Source organism: Emydura macquarii, unplaced genomic scaffold, assembly GCF_026122565.2.
Source record: "Emydura macquarii macquarii isolate MOO-44397 ecotype Brisbane River unplaced genomic scaffold, CSIRO-AGI_Emac_v2 contig_1484, whole genome shotgun sequence".
NCBI classification, from domain to species: domain Eukaryota; kingdom Metazoa; phylum Chordata; order Testudines; family Chelidae; genus Emydura; species Emydura macquarii.
In genome coordinates this window covers 10,850-22,801 of record NW_027131621.1, presented here as the reverse complement: position 1 = coordinate 22,801, position 11,952 = coordinate 10,850, and the positions used below count along the sequence as shown (strand labels likewise).

Sequence of the window (11,952 nt, the reverse complement as noted above, 5' to 3'; positions counted from 1 at the left end):
ACACGTCCAGCTCTGCCAGTCGCTCCGGCAAGGCATTTCCTGCAGCCCTTCTGTGGCCCTTCTCTGCCCCCGGATTTAATACCCAGGAATCAGTCGTCACAGAGAGTCCCACAGCTCAGCCGGGGGCTTCTCAGCACCTGCCCCAGCTTCTAGCGACGGGCCTGGAACATCCTCACACCCGCTCCTGTGTCTGATCCGCCCTTGAGCAGCTCCTGACTCAGCCTGGCTCAGCCATTGACCCCGGATCTTCCTGCAGAGCGGAGCTGGGCTGTGCACACCGGTCCCTTTCCGGCTGGGTCCTGCAGGAGGCCGGGTCCCCGCACCCCAGGGCGGCCTTGTCCTCTGACGCCAGCTCTGGCTATTTGGTGCCGGATGCGTGGGGCTCTCCCTGCCCTGTCGAGGTGCGTGACCGGCTCGTGTTTGCTCCACACGGGCCTGACCCCCGTGATCGGCCTGGCCCAGCAGCTCTACGCTGCCGGCTCTGACCTGAGCCTGTCCCGTGTCGCGGGCGCTGACCGGGCCGCGCGGGGCGCGTGGTGTCACGGTGGGATGCAGACCCAGGCAGAGGGGTCGTCGCCCGTGCTCCTGCTCCTCCGTCCCTGTGACCCACTCGGACGTGTAGAGCTGACACCCCCGTCACTTGCTGCACCGACATCGTCCCCCACGCAGGGTGTGCCCGGCTCTGCTTTGCTCTGCCCAGCGCCTGCTCCGCCCTTCTGGGCAGTCCGGGATTCACCCCAGGGCGTCTGTGCCTCGTGGTGTGTTCCTGCACATCCTGCGCCCTGCCCTCCCCGCCCACGCCCTGTCCCCGCAGCAGGATGGGGTCAGCCTGGCGCTCACTGCCCACTGGGGCTAGGCTGGCACTCCCGGGGCAGGAGCGAGTTACCCGATCCCGGGACATGCGCCCCTTGGCTGTCCCCCGCCCCTCGGATAACTGCCCCCCCTTTCTGTCCCGCAGGAGGTTGTCTGGGGTCACCATCACCCCCCACCTTGATCCCCATCGAGCCCCAAGCCGTGACCCTGAGCTGCGAGACCGGGGGCAGCCCGGTTCCCTACAGCTGGCTGCAGGGCAGTGAGAGGCCGGAGGCCGCGTCTCTCTGAGCTGTGACAGCCAGACCCTGACACTGGGTCCTGGCAGCAGGAACCACACGTCTCCAAACCACCCTCTCCACCCCAATCCCCCCGTCTCTGGGCTGGATGAAGTGGGGGATGAAGTCTGGATCAGACGCTGCATCGCCTGTCACTGACTACACTGATCCCTTCCCTGCCCGGGGCAGTCTGCCCTGCTACTTCACTGTCTGCAGCCACATCCCTCCGCGCTCGGGGCCTGTCCAGCTTCCTGATCATCTCCTGTCACTCACTGACCGACCCAGCGGCTCACAGACCTGGGAACCGGATCCAAACGAGCAGGAGATTGGCATTTAAATCAGCCTTTAAATCCAGCCCCTGGTCAGGGCTGTAGCTTCACTGTCTGACCCAGGGTCTCGGGTTGCTATTTCCACCTTTTCATCCCAGTCATGTGGGCCAGAAACTTGTTCTTTATTCAATGCAAGTGAAGATTCTCCTGAAACTGACTTCAGAAGCAGATGATTTAAAAGAGGTCACCCAGCATGGTAGGAGTGCGCCAATGCCTCCCATCTGTGACCCCTCGATCCTTGTCTGTGATGATCTGTGGTGGCCCTGATCCCAGGCAGAGGGAGGGGCAGGACACTCGGTAACGCTCTCTCTGTTCCCTGCACAGAAATACTGCCCAGCCCCCGGTGACACCCCACCAAACACTGGTACCTGAGAATGGGACCTTCACCCTCAGGTGTATCAGCTCCCCCAGCGCCGACACCTGCTCTGGCTCCAGGACGGGTCAGAACTTGTGTCCAGTGACTGGAGCTGTCCCCCGGGAACCAGCCCTCACGGTGCTGGGTGTCACCTGGGGTGATGCTGGTGCCTACCAGTGCGAGGTCAGGAACCTCGTCAGCACCAATTGCAGCGAGCCCAGCACCGTGTGAGTCCCCCGGCCGCGCTGCCCCCGGCCCTGCCAGCACGGCCCATCCTCGAGATGCAGCCACGTCTATGGTGCGGCACGGCAGCTGTTTATTGCCAGCACCCTCTCTACCCCTAATCCCGCCCCTCTCTGTGTGGATGGGCCTGACTCCGCCAGCACAGACCCTCCAGGACCCATCGCCCTGCCCCTCGGGTCCCCTGCGACCCTGACGTGTGTCACCGACTCCGACCCAGCCCCGGGGGGAGCTGGACCTTTAACCCCACAGCCTGGGACGAGCTGGGCACATGTGAGTGCCAGGCTCACACCCTGTCACCAGGCTCACTGCTAGTGCGAAGACTAAGGAGCTGGGTGAGCAGCCGGGCACGCGCCCCACGCCTGCCCCCATCTCAGGCACTCCTCACTGGGGGCTTTGTCTCTGTCTTGCTGGCTGGCGCCCAGGCTGCTCTGGATTTCTCCTGTCTCCAGCTGGGCTCCCTGTCTGCGTGGGACGTCCCCTGTCACCCGTCACTCTGTGCACCCAGCCCGTGGGTCGGCGCCGTTCCTGCCCCCTGGGCTCTCCCCGTCTCTGCAGCCAGGTCTGGGATCGTCGGGTTTGTTCTGGATTCACCCATCAGGCTCTGTTCTCCAGGGGACGCCCGCACCTGTCTCCAGCCCGGCTCAGACACCGGCTGTTCCCTGCCACTGCCTGCACCAATTCCACTCCCTGTGCCAGGGGCTCTGCTATTTCACTGTCTGCACCACATCCCTTCGCGCTCGGGGCCTGCCCAGCTTCCTGACTGTCTCCTGTCACTCACTGACCCACCCAGCGGCAGTACAGCCCCAGACCTCGGAACCGGACCAACCCAGCATCAGATCTGCTGTAAATCACACGAGTCACACCGAGCTCCTGGCCAGGCCGTGTCTTCGCTGTCTGGACCCAGCGACTTGGCTGGATGCAGGTTCCCCCATGTCAGCGTCCCCCAGTCCCCAGCCAGGTGCTCTGTGCTCCCTGTGCCCCTGGCCAGGGTCCCGCACTGCGTTGCTCATGTCAGCTGAGCGCTGGAGATTCCCAGTGTTTGTATCCACAACCGCCCCCGTGCAGTGGGATCCTGGCCCCTGCGGCTGTTGGCAGGGATGGGTCGGGGTCAGGGAGATCCCCTTGTCCCGCTGTCTGGCCCGGCTCACAGCTGTGAGTGCCAGTCTCAGGTCAGACTGTCAGAAAACAGGGCACAGGACGCGCTGCTGGTTTGGTCTGTCACTAGATTTCACCCAGCCAGGAACCGATGCGACGCCTGGATCACTGCGCCCGGCTTACGGAGGAGCCGCAGACACGCCCCTCGGCTCTGCAGCCAGTCTCAGTAACACACGGTACAGGGCAGCCAGCGTTTGTCAGTCCAAACGGCAGCAGCGATGGCCCAGCTGCTAGTTTCCCATCAGTCTGCCAGGGTTGCCCAAAATGGTTGTGGGGCCTCTGTCCTTTCGCTCAGAATCCCCCGGTCAGAATCCATCCGTGCAGAGACGCAGGGTCATTCCCTCCAACCCGGGTGTGTAGATCTGGTTCCCAGCAGAGGAGCTGACAGGCAGCGTCACCCCTGGGCTGGGCTGAGTAGCCAACGCAGATGGGCTGGGAATTTCCTTTGTGGCTTCCCGGCCCTTGCTTTGAAGTTCCCCTGCTGCTCCCTCCACAGCTCTGAGGGCCAGTCCCGGGTGATGGGCAAAGTCCTGTAAATACAACGTGAGCGTCACAAACATCCTGCCCTGGGGCTCAAGCACGTTTACACACCCGTCAGTTCACAGCTGGACGCGCGCACACCTGTCGAGCTGGGGCCGGTTCAGCACAGGATGTACCTAACGCAGACCAGCGAGTCACAGACCAGGAGAGATAATCCACACCGAGGAGTGCACGGTGTGAACGCCCCATGAGCTGTGCCACTCCTGCCACCCTCGCACCCACTGACCTGCCTGCGGCTCTAGCCCGAGCTGCTGCATCTGCTTAGCCAGCGTCACACCCTCGTCCCCGCCTCTGAGACAGAGCCCCTGGGCTTCAGCCCCTGCCTCACCTGGGAGCTCGTGCCCACCGCAGGGATCAATGCCCTCGGCGCAGGCTGGCGGGGACACCGGGCAGCGTTGGCACATCAGTCGGGTGTGTCAGTCCCCGGCCGCGGCCTGGAGAGCCCAGCGCTCTGTGCGGAGACTGGACGGTCAATGCAGAGTCCGGCCTGGTCAGCCAGAGCCTGGCCAAGCTGCACCCCCCGGCCAGGCTCCCCTGGGCTTGGTCTGCACGACCAACTTCCGTCCTGTGCCCCTGAGCGACGCGGGACACCCACCTACCCCGGTGCAGACAGCGCTACCGCGGGCAGGGCTTCTCCATCAGCACCCACCGCCTCTCGGGGCAGGGATCCTCCGCCGGCGGGAGAAGCTCTCCCCTCGGACAGGAAGCGTCTGCACGGAGCCTGCAGCGGTTAGTGTAGACAAGCCCCAGCCAGCTCCCAGGAGAGTCGCCCCCACCTGTCTGCAGTGCAGGTCAGACCCGGCTGTCCTGTCACTGCCCGCACCAATCCCCTCCCCGTGCGGGCTCTGCTACTTCACTGTCTGCAGCCACGTCCCTCTGCGCTCGGAGCTGTGCAGGGCCCAGCCCCACCCCGTGGCCTCTGTCCTGCAGGGGCTGCTCCAGCCACGCCACAGCTGGGCCGGACGCTGCCTGTCGGCTTCCAAGCGACGCCCGACCCCTGCTATCAGCGCGTCCTGCGCCTGCTCTCTGCCCGTCTCACCCTCCCGGCTCCATTCTGCCTGCGCTGCACCCACCCCATGGCCTCCGTCCTCTGTGGGGCCCCCATCGCGCCCCACTGCAGCTCCCACAGCGACTCCCTGCCCCCGCTCACCCGGCGCCTCGGGCTGGTTCCCTCCTGGCCGGGCTAGTGGCCATGGCACTGCTGGGCTGGGGGGGTCTGTGCCGGCGTCGGCCTCTGGGCTGGCTCCAGGCCCCAGCCCCACCCCAGGTCTTTTTCCCCCCTGAGACCTGGGGCCCTCCAGCCTGGGCAGGGTCTCCTGGGGGGTGAGGGGCAGACGGGGTTGGTGGGGAGGGGAGGCGCCATCTGTCTGAGCCGCTGTTTCCTCCTTTGCTCTGTTGATTCTCTCCTGGGATTTACTGTTTCCCGGCCCTCCGCCCATGTGCCTGCCCCCCCCGCATTTCTCTGAGCCCCAGCAAGGGGCGCTGCCGAGCGCGTCAGCCAGCAGGGTGGGGGGGAGCTCGGGGTGCACAGGTTGACGGCGGCCCTGAGGGAACAGACTGGGGGGACGATCCTGCCCCAGCGAGGGGGGCACAGACTGGCCGGGTGTCCTTGGACCTGCCGCTGGGCTCCGGATGCCCCCTCCCGTCGGACTCTCATGGGACGTGGGCAGACCCAGGGTGTCTGGGGCTGTGGGGCCCTTGTTGAGCTCTGGGGCTGGGCAGGAATGGGGGACGGAGCTAGGCCAGCGTGTGACCCCCCCCCCGGGTCCCCCCGATCTCCCCGGGTCAGTGAGAGCGGCTCTGGCAGGCTGCCCATGGTGCCACCCCTGCCCCACGGCCCGGTTCTGGGATGGCAGCTCCTTCGGGTCGGAGGGGGGCAAAGACCCAGCACAGGGCCGTGCCCACGGGGCAATGCCGGCAGCACCAAGCGCCTTGTGGGGTCGTGACCCTCCTGTCAGGCCTGAACCATCATGGGCTCGGCTTGAGAATCCTGCTGTGGGTGCAGAGCCGGCGCCTCGTCTCCCTTCGAACCACAGCCGAGAGTGTCCCGAACATCACGGGACTCCGGGAGCCAGAGTCTCAGGGAGTCGCCAATAATTGTGACTTGATGCTGCGGAGAGGGACCCTCTGCCGGAGCCCGGAGGGCGACGCCCGACTCCGCAGCTCTGAGGTGCAAAGGGCGAAGGACCCTTCCCACAGCACCGCAGGAGACTGGGCTGGACCTTCCCACAATGCCGTGGGATGGCGGCGCTGGGACCCTTCCCACAATCCCACAAGGGGGGACACCAAGACCTTCCCCCAGCCTGGATGGACGGACAGAGGAGCAGGACACACGGTAACGCTCTCTCCGTTCCCTGCACAGAAATGCTGCCCCAGCCCACGGTGACGCCCAACCAAACCCAGGTGCTGGAGAACGGGACCTTCACCCTGACGTGTAACAGCTCCCCCGGCGCCGACACCCTGCTCTGGCTCCGGGACGGGTCGCACCTCATGACTGATCAGCGGCTGGAGCTGTCCCCCGACAACCGGACCCTCACGGTGCTGAACGTCAGCCGGGGCGACGCTGGCGCCTACCAGTGCGAGGTCAGGAACCCCGTCAGCACCAACCGCAGCGAGCCCAGCACCGTGACGGTGGCCTGTGAGTAACAGTAGCCCCGTCCCCCGGCCGTGCTGCCCCGGCCCTGCTGGCATCGCCCAGCCGCGGAGATGCAGCCACCTCTGGTGTGGGGCGCGGGAGCTATTTACCTGGGGATCCCTCACTGGCGCCCTCCCTCCCCTGATGCCCTCCTTCTCTGTAGATGGGCCGGACTCTGCCAGGATAGACCCGCAGGGACCCATCACCCACCCCCTGGGGTCCCCTCTGACCCTGACGTGCATCTCTGACTCTGTCCCGCCCTCGCGCTATCGCTGGTTTCACAACGGCACCGACGCTAACGAGACCTGGAGCAGCTGGACCTTTAACCCCACGAGCTGGGCTCAGCAGGGCACGTTCGCGTGACAGGCCCACAACCCCGACACCAACCTCACTGCGCGGGCGTCTGTCGCCGTGCGGGTCATAGGTGAGTCCCTGGGGCTGAACCCAGCGCGGCCTCCCTGTCCGGCACCAGAAAACACCCTGCTGTGGGGTGCAGGGGGGCCGGGGCTGGGCCCGGTTGGGGAATGGAAGGGGGCTGAGTCGTGGGCTGCCAGGAACTCTCAGGGGACCCTTGGGCCATGGTGTCTCTGTACATGGTCCCTCCCACTTCTGCTCAGCCCTGCTCCTCCCTAGGGCCAGGTGTGGGGGGACCGGACAGGGGCTCGCCTGGGATCCATCTCCCCCAGGACTGGGGGTCTTTGTTGTGGCTGTGGGGCAACGGATCCGTCAATGCACCGTCCAGCCCCATTGCCTCCCAAATACCCACGACACCAGCCAGCGAGAGCTGAGACCCTCCCGCACCCAGCGCTGGGCCTGGGGCACTGGGGGGCACTGGCACCACTGGGCAGCACCAGGAGACATCCCAGTTCCTGACCTTCAGACCCTCCTGCCACCGTATTCAGGGTCCTGTCTGGGACACAAACTTGCCGGCTCTGGGGTCCCCGGCTGAGCTGCCCCCAATGTCTCTTGCGGGAGGGGCAAGGGACGGTGGGGGGTTGAGTGTGTCCTGGCTGGGCTCCCTGACACTATCCCCCTGGGATGTGAAGGGGGTTGTGGCTGAACCAACCCCCCTCCCCCGCCACGTCTCTCCCCAGACACCTCTCGCCCTGGTGCCAACCCAGGTCTCTCTGCTGGAGCCGTCTCTGGGATCGTCATCGGGTCGCTGGCCGGGGCAGGGCTGTTCGGGGGTCTGGTCTACTTCCTCTGTGAGTAACAGCCCCCGCCTGGGACAGCCAGGACTTCTGGGATCCATGCCAGGCTCTGGGAGGGGATAGGGGAACTAGTGGTTAGAGCAGGGAGCTGGGAGCCAGGACTCGTGCGTTCTCTGGGTGGAGGGGCTGGTGTGTTCTAAGGCCGGGGGCTGGGAGCTGGGCCCCCAGTTCCAGCATCTCTGATGATTTCCCCCCCCCCAGGTTCTGGCCGCCAGAGCAAGACCCCCCAGGGCAGCGACACGACCCCCCCAGTGTACGAGAACCTGCCCCCTGCAGCGCAGGCGGGGCCAGCGGTGAGTGACAGGCACTAAGCTCCGCCCCTGTGACCCCAGCCTGGCCCCCCCCTTCCCAGAGCTGTGCCGGGCCCCTCACTCCCGACCCGCAGCCCCCGGCTAGCCCAGACCTGGGCTCCCCTCCCCATCCCCCAGCTCCGCTGGGCCCCTCATTCCTGACCCCAGCCCTCTCCTTTCCCACTCTCTGCTGGGGGCGGCAACGTCCCAGTCTCCCAGGGCACATCAGCTCCCGGCCCCCCGGGCTGCGCTGGGGGTCTCTCGGGTGCGTGTTAATGACCCACCTGCCTCATTCTCTCCCCCAGGACCAGCCCGGGTGCCCCCCCGACACCAGCCCCACATACCAGGTAAGGGCCGATCTCGGGGGCTCCGAACTCGGAGTGGGAGGGTGGAGCTGCCCCCAGTACAGGCCTGTGGCTGAGAACGGGGCTGGTTATCACATCCCGCAGTGGGGGGGGGCAGAATCCCCTCATGTGAAAGGCTGGGAGCCCCGTGGCTGGTGAAAAACTCTGGGGGTGCCCAGCTGAAGATGGGGCAGGGATGGTCCTGGGGGGGGGGGTTGTCAAGGCCTGGTGGGGGCTGTCCGGGCCCGGGGGAGGGGTGGGTCCCCCAGGGCAGGGGTGTCTCTGGCTCATGCCTCCCCGTTTCCCCAGACGCTGCAGCCCGGACAGCGGGACGTGTACGACCAGCTGAGGAGATGATGCCCCCCCACTGCCCTGGTGCATGCTGGGACGACCTGTATCGGGGGGGGGGGGGGGTCTCTGCTGGGGCGAAGGGTCAGACCCACCTGCCCTTTCACAGCTGCTTTGCCAAGTTCACTAAAAGCCCCACCCCCCCCGATTGGCTCCATGTTTCCGGGGTCTAGAGGGGGGGTCGTGGTGTCTATTTGGGGCCCTTTGAGCCAAGGCTCCCTAGATCCAGCCCCCCAAATATCCAGCCCCCCTTGTGCTGTCTGCTGGGGAGACAGAGACGCCGGGATCCCGCGGGGGGGAGGGGAGGTGCCGCGATCCCCCCGAGGTCTCTCCCCAGGTGGCTCCTGGCTGAACCCAGAGCGGCTGCAGCGTGCGCTCAGGAGGCAGCGCAGCCGGGCCGTGTGCCCGACCTGGGGGGCAGCGCAGCCGCGGGGCCTCGGGACGCAGGAGATGGGGCGAGCCGGGATCTCCTGCATTCAGAGCCAGCCGGGCTGGGCGGGAGCAGCTCGTTAGTGTGAGAACCGTGTCCCCCCGGCCCAGCCAGCCCCAAACTCAGAGCAAAGCGCAGCGGCCCCAGGAGCCCAGCCTGCCCCGGGCAGAGAACGGAGGGACCCAGGGGCACCAGTGCCCAGGCCCTGCGATGGCCGGGGGATGTGTAAGTGAGAGACACCAGATAACCCTGCCCGTGCCCTGCGCCCCACGCTGGAGGGAGGGGAAAATCCCCCACGGTCCCAGCCAGTCTCGGGGGGAAGGATTCCCCCCCATACGTGGCGACCAGCTAGACCCTGGGCATGTGAACAGGAACCAGCCAGCCTGGCGTTTGCAAGGAAGGAGACAGAAACACCTCCCAGAATACACTGCAGGGAAGTTCTCACGTGTAGCCCCTCCGCGCACGGCCTCGTACCTGCACTATCGACTGCATCCCGGGTCCCTCCCTCCCGCCTGGCAGGGCAGCCAGACCCTCCTGGCGAATGGGCCCATCCCCCTCGGCACTTGTTACACGTGTAAAGGAAAAGCCCAGCCGGATCTTATTCAGGGGCCAAGGCAACACGCCGCCTTCATTGTAGGTGTCAGCACAGCCCAGAGCCGACACATTCACACACACGCAGACAGTTCTGCCAGCTGCTGTGCAATGCCCAGTCCTTCTCTGCCCTGCTGCAGCAGCCAGTGGCCAGCTGGGCCGGGCACGAGGAGGGAGCCGGGCTCGGTCAGTGGTGGATCCGCTGCTCCGAGATGACGATTGCAGAACGAGACCCGAAGTGTCCATGTTTTTCCCAGCTGTGACACTTGCCGCTGGCTCTCGTGGGAGTCTCTGGGCCTGGCTGTGTCTTGCTGCCCTGGGGTCAGCATCGCTGCGAATCCCCAGCGAATTGCAAGCCGGCCTGTTCTCTGCTGTCTGTGCTTTGTCTGCTTTGTCTGGGCCAGGGGGCGCTGCGGTTGGGGGGCACTGTGCGAGTGCGGCAGGTGGTCGGGGTCTGGGGGGAGCCCTAGGCTCAGAAACGCCCCCTGTGCAGCCCGGCCTGGGCAGCTGGAGAGCTGCCGGGGCCATGAAAGGCCAAGTGAGAGGTTCCCAGGCCTGGCACCTCAGCCGGCCACCAGCCGCGGCTCTCGGGCCACCAGCCAGGGCATGACTGTGCCCGGGCTGACCTGGGGCCCGTCATTCATCAGCAGTTCAGCAGTGGGAGAGCCCACGGGGGCCGGGATGATGGGCGTCATTTTTTGTGGCCCCCAGCCCCCAGGTGCAGCTTCCAGCCACGCCCAGCCTGCAGGGAACAGCCGGGCCCTGAGCCAAGTTCAAACGTCCCAATGGGCCCAGCACAGCCAGTGACCCCATGCGCTGGCAGGGCGGCCGGGAATGGGGCCCGGGTCTGTCCCTTCTGGGGGATGCCTGCCCTGATCCGGCCCCAGGGCAGGGACTGACTGGCTTGGGGGCCGGGCCCCTTCCCGCTGGCTCTGACCAATGGGCCCCTCTAGCGCGGGCCCCGCCTGTGACAGCCCAGAGAGCCTGGCTGGAAATGCTGCAATTGGCTGGTTTGGCAATAACGAGCTGTGTGTGTGTGTGTGTGTGTATGTGTGTGTTTGCGCGTGTGTGTGTGCATGGGTGGGTGGGTGTGGGGGGGGTTCTACCCTGTCAGTTGGTGTGTGTGTGCACGTGTGTGTGCACGTGTGTGTCTGTGCACCCAGAGCCCAGGGCTGTGAGCTTCCCCGCAGCAGTGTCCTGGCCGCGCTGGTCCCTGTGCTGCGGCGCGGGGCGGTTCTGGCGCAGGCGGAGGCGGTTTGGGGAGGGCCCGTCTGGGGGTGGATGTGCCATTAACGGGGGCGATTTACAGGGTGCGTCAGTGCAACAACCCCCCCCCGGCCACTCCTCTATGGCGCAGGGTGCAACCTGCCCTGCAAACATCCCCTACACCAGCCCCGGGGAGGGAGGGGAAGGGCTGGGGGGGCCAAGGGAATACCTGCCCCAGAGACAGGGGAGGGGGCAGGACTGGGGGGCGGACGAGGGGGGGGGCTGGATTCTCCCACTGCTAAGGATACCTCCCTGCCCAGCCACTTTCCCCTCCCCTGCAGGCCCCACAGCAGAACCCACCCCACAGGTTCCCATCGCCCCCCCCAACCAGAGACACCCAACCACTTCCCCTCCCCCTCCCTTATCACCCAGGGCAGCTGCTCCCCACTTCCCCTCCCCCTCCAGCCCCCCACTTCCCCATCCAATGCCCCCTTCCCCTCCCACGCCAGTCAGACCTGTGGGCACCTGTCACTCACACTAGCCATGTCTGGGGCTGAGGGTAGGGTGGGGGAGGGGATCCCTCGGCCCCCTCCCCCCCCGTGTTAGGTGCCCCCCCCCACGGCACCTGCTCAGGGTCTTGGTGTAGCCAAACCTGCCCCCACAGCTGCCCAGCTCTGTGCCCAGCTGGTGCCCCCCCCCCCCCGTGTCACATCTCTGGGGCGGGGGAGTCGGGGGGGCCGGGGGTAATTCCCCTGCAGTAAGGAAAGAGTCCAAGGCCAGTAACCGGGCAGAGTCCCATGGGACGGGTGCAGCTCGGTGACATCCATGTGGGATGGGGGATGCACGAGGGGTGGGGAGGGGGGATGGGGGGGGGGCTGCCTTGGGTGCAGCCACTTGGTTTTTTTGTTTTTTTCCCCAAATTCCTGCGATTGACGCTAAACAAACACAAGGCACAAAACAAAGAGTTTCTGTCCAGCCAAAGGAGCTGAGGGTGTCACCTGGGTGGGTGTGTGTATGTTTGTGGGGGGGGGGGGTTGGGAGCCAGGACGCCTGGGTTCTCTCCTAGCTGTGGAGGGGTGAGATGGAGGGGGCAGGGTGAGGCTGGGGAGGAGGTCGGGTGAATGGATTTCCAGGTATCTGATCTTCTCACCACTTCTGCTTCTGCTTGTGCCCCCCCAGCCCCCCCC

At 66.1% G+C, this 11,952-nt stretch overlaps 1 pseudogene; it reads left to right on the top strand.

Moving 5' to 3' along the window:
- The first annotated feature begins 372 nt into the window (after positions 1-372).
- On the top strand, positions 373-8,636 carry LOC137157415 (carcinoembryonic antigen-related cell adhesion molecule 20-like; annotated as a pseudogene).
- Positions 8,637-11,952: the final 3,316 nt, after the last annotated feature.